The 10,000-nt window shown below is 42.1% G+C and overlaps 1 protein-coding gene across 3 annotated transcripts in view; it reads right to left on the reverse strand.

Annotated features, from left to right (window-relative positions):
- The window catches only part of LOC143295155 (regulator of G-protein signaling 22-like), a 147,579-nt gene extending 138,553 nt beyond the window's left edge, over positions 1-9,026 (reverse strand). For all 3 annotated transcript variants that reach the window (XM_076606729.1, XM_076606728.1, XM_076606727.1), the window contains exons 1-2: positions 8,914-9,026; positions 1,133-1,173 (exon numbers count right to left, since the gene is read on the reverse strand). The gene's annotated coding sequence lies outside the window, so the exon portion shown is untranslated. The remainder of the gene's footprint in view (positions 1-1,132; positions 1,174-8,913) is intronic.
- Positions 9,027-10,000: the final 974 nt, after the last annotated feature.

Raw genomic sequence — 10,000 nt, forward strand, 5'->3', positions numbered from 1 at the left:
ACTGTTTTGGTTCAGCTGTGGTGATTTGAAAGTGTCTTTCAGTAAAAACAAGTTTTCAAGATGTATTTACAACAACTGTTTGATTTGAAAGTGTCTTTCAGTAAAAACAAGTTTTCAAGATGTATTCACAACAACTGTTTTGGTTCAGCTGTGGTGATTTGAAAGTGTCTTTCAGTAAAAACAAGTTTTCAAGATGTATTTACAACAACTGTTTTGGTTCAGCTGTGGTGATTTGAAAGTGTCTTTCAGTAAAAACAAGTTTTCAAGATGTATTTACAACAACTGTTTTGGTTCAGCTGTGGTGATTTGAAAGTGTCTTTCAGTAAAAACAAGTTTTCAAGATGTATTTACAACAACTGTTTGATTTGAAAGTGTCTTTCAGTAAAAACAAGTTTTCAAGATGTATTTACAACAACTGTTTGGTTCAGCTGTGGTGATTTGAAAGTGTCCTTCAGTAAAAACAAGTTTTCAAGATGTATTTACAACAACTGTTTGGTTCAGCTGTGGTGATTTGAAAGTGTCTTTCAGTAAAAACAAGTTTTCAAGATGTATTCACAACAACTGTTTTGGTTCAGCTGTGGTGATTTGAAAGTGTCTTTCAGTAAAAACAAGTTTTCAAGATGTATTTACAACAACTGTTTTGGTTCAGCTGTGGTGATTTGAAAGTGTCTTTCAGTAAAAACAAGTTTTCAAGATGTATTTACAACAACTGTTTTGGTTCAGCTGTGGTGATTTGAAAGTGTTTGGGTAAAAATAAGTTCTTCAAGATGTAACTACAACTGTTTCGTTCAGCTGTGGTAGTTGTCGAGGTTGTATGTATATACGTATGCATATAGGTCCAGAGTGAAAAAAATGACATGTACCGCCTATGAAAGTGTGCCACCTCAGAAGCACGGTTCGAGTGTGCGTGCTAGCTGTCTAGGTCAATCAGTACAGTGTCTATGGTTTGTCTGGTGTCCGGTCGCTCCGATCAAACTTCAGCTTGTAGGCTGGTTAAGTCGCGCTTATTCTTTCAAGCCTACATTTCTGTGGATTTTTTTTTTCTTCCTAAGAATGAGACTTGGCAGCTTAAGTGGAGGGAGGGAGGGATGGAGGGAGGGTGGGTGTGGAGTGAATGGTATCCCCGGGTTACCTCCTCGTTGCGTTGACTACCTGTCTTGACTGGCTTGGAACCTGAAAAACAAAAACAAACAAAACAAAAACAAAACAAAAATGAAAGTTTCAGTTTCAAGGGGGTGTCAAAGCGTGGAGACTTATCCATGTGTGTTTCACAATATTTGGGGAGGGGGTTGGGGGGTTCTGTTTTTGGGTGTGTGGTTTTTTTGTCTGTTTGTTTTTTGTTTTGTTTTGTTTTTCTCGGGAGGGGGGGGGGGGGGGGGGTCGTAAGCAGGTGCATAACCTTCGTATCAACCCAAGGAACTGGCCAGGCCTAAAGAGAACGTCCAAGGTATGTATGGAACATTAACATTTATTACAAAGAGAAAAAAAATGAATGAAGGGAGAGAATGTCAAGGAAAAGCAGGTACGTGTCGGTTTCAAATAAAATCGGTTGTTATTATTGTTGTTGTTGTCCCTTTTGCTGTTATCGTTATCATAATTATATTTTGCGAATGAAAAGAATAGGAAGCCTGCGTAGAAGAATAAGCAACCCTCAACCTACCCCCACCCCCACCCCCGCCCCCCTCTCTCTCTCTCTCTCTCTCTCTCTCTCTCTCCTCAGTGTGTGCGTGTATGTGTGTATCGTAGAGTGTGGAAGAACATTTTACATAATTATGCTTTGGTGCTTTTAATTTCTTTATATATATATATATATATATATATATATATATATATATATATATATATATATATATATATATATATACGTGTGTGTGTGTGTGTGTGTGTGTGTGTGTGTGTGTGTGTGTGTGAGAGAGAGAGAGAGAGAGAGAGAGAGAAGAGAGAGAGAGAGAGAGATAGGAAATAAAACGCCGCACCCAGAACGCTAATTGAAAAAGAAAGATTATTGTGATTAAGAAAAAGAATACAATAAACACAGCAGTAGCTTACTATACCGTCTCAACGAAGACAAACTGCATAAAAAAACCAAAAAAGCTTATCAACGCTGGCAACCTTGAAACATAATAATGATAATAATAATGGATACTTATATAGCACACTATCCAGAAATCTACTCTAGGTGCTTTACAAAAATGCTTTTGTTAACATAAAACATTGCATTAATGTTACATACACGCACCAAAATGTGACTACACACACACACACACACACACACACACACACACACACACACACACACACACACACAAAATAATAATAATAATAATAACAATAATAATCTCCCCTCGATTAGTTGGCACACATACACCGACTTTGATAACAAAACCAACCCGGCTGTCAAATTAATTCCCCATAGACACTTACACACACACACACACACACACACACACACACACACACACACACACACACACACACACACACACACACACACAAAATGGTAATAATAACAATAATAATCTCCCCTCGATTAGTTGGCACACATACACCGACTTTGATAACAACACCAACCCGGCTGTCAAATTAATTCCCCTTTCTTCTTCTTCGTCGTCGTCTTCTTCTTCTTCTATTTTCGTATTCACTTATCGTCTCTTATCACACGGGTTCGTGACAACGTTGTCATCATGCGTATAGCGGTCACAAAAAGTTAAAGACCACCGTGTCATAAACAGCAGGTCAGTCCGACACTGAATAAGATTTCACTGAAATTTTTTTTTTTTTAATTTTTTTTTTATTGTTTAATTTTATTTTCTTTCTTTCTTTCTTTTTTATTTCTTTTTCTTTCTTTCTTTCTTTCTTTCTTTCTTTCTTTCTTTTTTTCTTTCTTTCTTTCTTTCTTTTTTTCTTTTTTTTCTTTCTTTCTTTTTTTTCTTTCTTTCTTTCTTTCTTTCTTTCTTTCTTTCTTTCTTTTTTTTTTTCTTTCTTTCTTTCTTTCTTTTTTTTATTTTTTTTTTACGCTTATAGATGACTTCATCAATTTTTTGCGCCTTATGCATATTAGTAGTAGTAGTGGTAGTAGTTCTTTTTTTATGTATTTGTCTTCTCTTTCTTTTCTTTCTTTTTTCTCTCTCTCTCTCAAGGCCTGACTAAGTGCGTGGGGTTACGCTGCTGGTCAGGCATCTGCTTGGCAGATGTGGTGTAGCGCATATGGATTTGTCCGAACGCAGTGACGCCTCCTTGAGCGACTGAAACTGAAACTGAAACAGGCACAGTGGCAAATACGAACAGGTTCAAAAATGCGTTAAAAAAAATTAAAAAATAAAAATTTAAAAAAGGACCTCGTCGTTTCAGCAAAAGACTATGCAGTAATTCGGTAACGTCCTATTTTAGCATTCTAAATCATTGCTCCCTATTGGTTACATGTTCATGTTTTGCGCCGGGACCAAAAACGGCCTGGGGACGAAAAGCAAGATGGCGGCACGTTAGTTTATAATATAGTGACTGAATTAGCATCAGAATTGAGGCCGGAAAATAACGTACAGAATCAGAGTCGAAATCCTTTGAAAACGGGTTACAACATCTACTGATGATAATAAGTAACGTTTCATACACTATGCACAAAAATTACCGGTAAAATACGGTGAAATAATTTAGGATGCTAAAATTGGACTTTACCTAATAATAATAATAATAATAATAATAATAATAATGGCACGTGCAAGATAACACCTCTGGTTATCTTCCACGTCTTCTTCTTCTTCTTCGTCTTCTTCTTCTTCTTCTTCTTCTTCTTCGTGCTTGGGCTGCAACTCCCACGTTCACTCGCATTTACACGAGTGGGCTATTACCATGTAGGCAGCCATACTCCATTTTCGTAGAGTGTGCATGCCCGCTGGGTATATTCTTGTTTCCATAACCCACCGAACGCTGACGTGGATTACAGGATCTTTAACGTGAGTAATTTGATCTTTTGCGTGCGTATTTGATCTTCTTCGGTGTGCGTGCGTGCGTGCGTATACACACGAAGGGGGTTTCAGGCACTAAGCAGGTCCGCACACATTATGTTGACCTGGGAGATTGGAAAAATCTCCAACCCTTTACCCACCAGGCACCGGTTACCGAGATTCGAACCCAGGACCTTCAGATTGAAAGTCTAACGCTTTAACCATTCGGCTATTTGCGCCTGTCACTTGTGGTCATGAATGGTACTTATCACATTGGCTACACACACCAGAATGGTACTTATCACATTGGCTACAGACACCAGAATGATACTTATCACATTGGCTACACACACCAGAATGGTACTTATCACATTGGCTACACACACCAGAATGGTACTTATCACATTGGCTACACACACCAGAATGGTACTTATCACATTGGCTACAGACACCAGAATGGTACTTATTACATTGGCTACACACACCAGAATGGTACTTATCACACTGGCTACACACCAGAATGATACTTATCACATTGGCTACACACACCAGAATGATACGTATCACATTGACTACACACACCAGAATGGTACTTATCACATTGGCTACACACACCAGAATGATACTTATCACACTTGCTACACACACCAGGATGGTACTTATCACATTGGCTACACACACCTGAATGGTACCTATCACATTGGCTACACGCACCAGAATGATACTTATCACATTGGCTACACGCACCAGAATGGTACTTATCACATTGGCTACACACACCAGAATGATACTTATCACATTGGCTACACACACCAGGATGGTACTTATCACATTGGCTACACACACCAGAATGATACTTATCACATTGGCTACACACACCAGAATGATACTTATCACATTGGCTACACACACCAGAATGATACTTATCACATTGGCTACACACACCAGAATGGTACTTATCACATTGGCTACACACACCAGAATGATACTTATCACATTGGCTACACACACCAGGATGGTACTTATCACATTGGCTACAGACACCAGAATGATACTTATCACATTGGCTACACACACCAGAATGATACTTATCACATTGGCTACACACACCAGGATGGTACTTATCACATTGGCTACACACACCAGAATGATACTTATCACATTGGCTACACACACCAGAATGGTACTTATCACATTGGCTACAGACACCAGAATGATACTTATCACATTGGCTACACACACCAGAATGGTACTTATCACATTGGCTACACACACCAGAATGATACTTATCACATTGGCTACACACACCAGAATGATACTTATCACATTGGCTACAGACACCAGAATGATACTTATCACATTGGCTACACACACCACAGAGCTGCTTCCCGCTCAAGTGGCGGTTGCTTCACTTTTTACGAACCCTGTGAGGTATGAATCATGTCGACAACTTCAGTGGTCGTTCCAATGATTCTTGGCGCGCGGTAACACACGTACATGCTTGCCTGTTTGTAAGGTTTGTAGCAATGAGGTAGTTTGGAGCTGATCGATTTATTGTTCAATGGAATGCTTTGTGGGTTTTCTTTCTTTCTTTTTTTTTTTTTTTTTTTTTTTTTTTAATTAATTTCTGAGGCTTTTCAGATTCGAATAATAAATTGTTTCGGAATTAGATGATTACAAGAAGTAAAATCGGTTTGCCTATGTGTGTGTGTGTGTGTGTGTGTGTGTGTGTGTGTGTGTGTGTGTGTGTGTGTGTGTGTGTGTGTGTGTGTGTGTGTGTTTGTGTGTGGGTGTGGGTGTGTTTAGCTACCTGTACACGGATTCTAAAGTTATCAACTTTTCTGTCTTCGTGCACACACACACACACACACACACACACACACACACACACACACACACACACACACACACACACACACACACACACACACACACACACACACACACACACATGCGGGCGCGAGCATCCTACACACACACACACACACACACACACACACACACACACACACAGAGGCATTCACACACACACACACACACACACACACACACACACACACACACACACACACACACACACACACACACACACGAGCATCCTATACACACACACACGCACACACACACACACACACACATGCGGGCGCGAGCATCCTACACACACACACACACACACACACAGACAGAGGCATTCATTCTTTCACACACACACACACACACACACACACACACTAATATCACTTCAAGTGGAAAGACGTTAAACTGAAGACGAACACACACACACACACACACACACACACACACACACACACACACACACACACACACACACACAGGCATTCATTCATTCACACACACACACACACACACACACACACACACACACACACACACAGAGAGAGCACATATCTTCAAACTCAACCACACTGATATACAAACCCACTCACCCCTTAAAAAAGAAAAAAAAAATATATATATATATATATATATAAAGACGAGAGAGAAAAAAAAACCCTAATCGAATCCTACAAATCGATCCCAGATAACAACAATCAGAAGAACGACAATAACAACAACAACAACCCCACTCACCTGTCACACCCAAACACACACACACACACACACCCAAATACCTGTCGCTAAGACCTCAACACTTGTGCAGTTCTAATAACATCTGCCTTCTCTTGATACAAGTCAAGATCCGCGCTAAACACAACTGCCACACGATTGAGAAAAAAACACACACACACACACACACACACACACCACTTTGTCCCGTAGAGACCGTTGAGATATCCTACCTGTAGCCCGCACTCCAAAAGCAAAACTGCTCTCCAAACACTGACACAGATAACCTCTCCGCTGACTGAGTGAAAAGCTATGATAGCGTCTTGTTCGAGTGGTCTGCCACCTTCGAGTCTGCCATTTCAAGAAGAAGAAGAAAAATAAATGTATATACATACCACTCCAAAACTTGATAATGAAATGTCGGGTCTGTCCTCAACTGTTTGTCCATGGGTGTTTGCAGTGGACATGTTTCCTTTTACTCAGATTCGAAAGTTTCAACTCAATCCTACTTGTATATATATATTCGGTGGTCCAACTCAAGGCTTTCCTGTATCAGTATCATTGTAAAAAAAATAAATGAATAAATAAATAAATAAAACACACTCACACACACATTCGATGGATCAATAGTCATGCCAATATGTAAGTTATGCAGGCGTAAATTGTGTGTGCTGCTATTAATCGATTTTTTTTCTCACAAAATTAAAAAGCATTTTTGAAAACTGGTTCACACTGTTGTTCCTTTGTTTGGAATAAGAATTTACGGGTAATTTCTGCCAAGCTGGGTTATTGCCTTCAACAAACTGGTGCCACACCAAAAGTGCTCATCAGTTGGAAAAGAGTATTGGTGGAGTGGCGTGATATAAGAAAACATGTTCAATATAGCTGCTGGTCCTGTAGTCAGAATCAGAATCATAGAATCTAACCTGACGAATGTGGGCACATGCCACACACACACACACACACACACACACACACACACACACACACACACACGGCAAAGGGAGCCTGTCTCTCACAGCAGAGATAGGTTCCCCACCCCCCACCCCCCACCCCGCGCCCTCATGCCCCCCCCCCCCCCCCTCCTCCCCTTAGGAAGCGGCGAGAGTATCACGATCATCACCACGACGTCAGCAATCGATCGATCAATCAATCACTCCTACACGTTTCATCTCAGTTGTTCCTCCCGCCTCTCCCCTCCCCTCAGCACACACACACACACACACACACACACACACACACACATCCTGACATGCACACACACACACACACACACATTCTGACATGCACACACACACACACACACAAAAAAAACAACATAAAACACACACACACACACGTGCGCGCGCGCGCGCGCACACACACACACACATACACACATAAAACACACACACACACACACATACACACACACACACACGATCATTAATCAGTTGGGTTTTTTTTTTTTCATCAACTTGTATAAAAAAAAATTATTAAAAAAAACAAAAAAACTTTCTCGTACATCTACATGGTCTCTGTTCGATATCAATCATGATTTCCGACTTCTCTCAGTCGCAGGATGCAGAATCAACCCGTCTCTCATCTATCAAATACACTCGCTTTGTAGCCATGTTCACACTTATGTCAAACGGCACTGTACTGTAAAAAAAAAATCTGAACGCTTAGCAATCTGAGTACACGTTACCACATCAAATAGCAAAAAGGTAAAAAAGAAAATAAAAATCTGAACGTAGGTTTTAATTCCATTGTACCACCAGGATGCGTCTGTTGTTGTTTTTTGTTGGGTTTTTTTTTTTTTTTCATTAAACTGAAGTTACATCTTTATATCTCTTCTGCTACTTAATTCTACAAAGAAGGGTTTTATTTTAGAACTGTTGTTGTTGTTGTTGTTGTTGTTGAAACATTTCAAGAAAGAAAAAAGCTTGAATTCACTCAAAACTGAAATACGGTAAACCATGAATCGTTATGAAAGAAAGCAAAATAAGATAAGATAACTGAGATAAGATAAAGTCAACCCAGTGCACACAACGAAAACTGGACTCACACTTACATTCGTCAGTGTTGAACAAGAACAGACTGACTCAGAGGAAAGTAGAGGCCCACACATTCTTGAACTATATATATATAACACTGAAATGCGCAACAGATTCCAATCAAGCTTTTACGGACTGACATGCCGACACACGCAGGCAAACAAGCACACCGTGCGCGCGCTCACGCGCACGCATACATGCACACACACACACACACACACACACACACACACACACACACACGTAGACACGCACGCACACGTATATAGACTGCTCCCTCTCTCTCTCTCTCTCTCTCTCTCACACACACACACACACACACACACACACACACACACACACACAAGACAAATCCACACACTTACCCACACTTCAGAAACACATATAGCACAGGCCAGAAACCTCTTGTCTCCACTGTTCAAAGGCCCCAACACATCCATTCACATTTTGTCCCGGCACTCAAACCGCTATATCTTCCGCTGGTAGGCTTTTATATTACACAAATTCACCGACTTTCTTGTGCGTGCGTGTATACTGTGACACACGCACACAGACACATACACACGCACACACACACACACACACACACACACACACAACACACGCATAAACAAGCAAGCAAGCAAGCAAGCAAGCACGCACACACACACACACACACACACACACACACACACACACACACACACACACACACACACACACACTGCTACAGACCTATGGCTATCCACTTTTTCAAGCAGCCCGTTTGTCCGTTTGTGAGAGCTGGGGTGGGGAGAGTACGTTCTGATAACAGATGAACGCTCTGTGTGTGTGTGTGTGTGTGTGTGTGTGTGTGTGTCTGTGTCCGTGTCTGTGTCTGTGTGTGTGTCTCTGTGTGTGTGTCTGTGTGTGTGTCTGTGTGTAGGGGTGAGTGGGTTTCTATATCAGTGTGGTTGAGTTAGAAGATATGTGCTCTGTGTGTCTGTGTGTGTCTGTGTGTGTGTGCGGGTGGGTGTCTGTGTGTGGCGGGGCGGAAGAGGGTGTGGAATGGGGGTCAGTACGGTGGTGTGCGGGGGAGTGGGTGTGTGTGGGGGAGTGGGGGTGTGTGGGGGGGTGGGGAAGTGGGGGTATGTGGGGAAGTGGGGGTGTGTGGGGAAGTGGGGGTGTGTGGGGGTGTGGGGGGGAGTGGGAAGTGGGTGTGTGGGGGAGTGGGTGTGTGGGGGAGTGGGGTGTGTGGAGGAGTGAGGGGGAGTGGGGTGTGTGGGGGGTGTGTGGGGGAGTGGGGTGTGTGGGGGTGTGAGGGGGAGTGGGGGGTGTGGGGGGGGTGTGGGGGAGTGAGGTGTGTGGGGGTGTGAGGGGGAGTGGGGTGTGTGGGGGGGTGTGGGGGAGTGGGAAGTGGGTGTGTGGGGGAGTGGTGTGTGAGGGTGTGTATGGGGGAGTGGGGTGTGTGGGGGTGTGTGGGGGTGTGTGGGG

The sequence above is a fragment of the Babylonia areolata genome, chromosome 20 (assembly GCF_041734735.1).
Source record: "Babylonia areolata isolate BAREFJ2019XMU chromosome 20, ASM4173473v1, whole genome shotgun sequence".
NCBI lineage: Eukaryota > Metazoa > Mollusca > Gastropoda > Neogastropoda > Buccinidae > Babylonia > Babylonia areolata.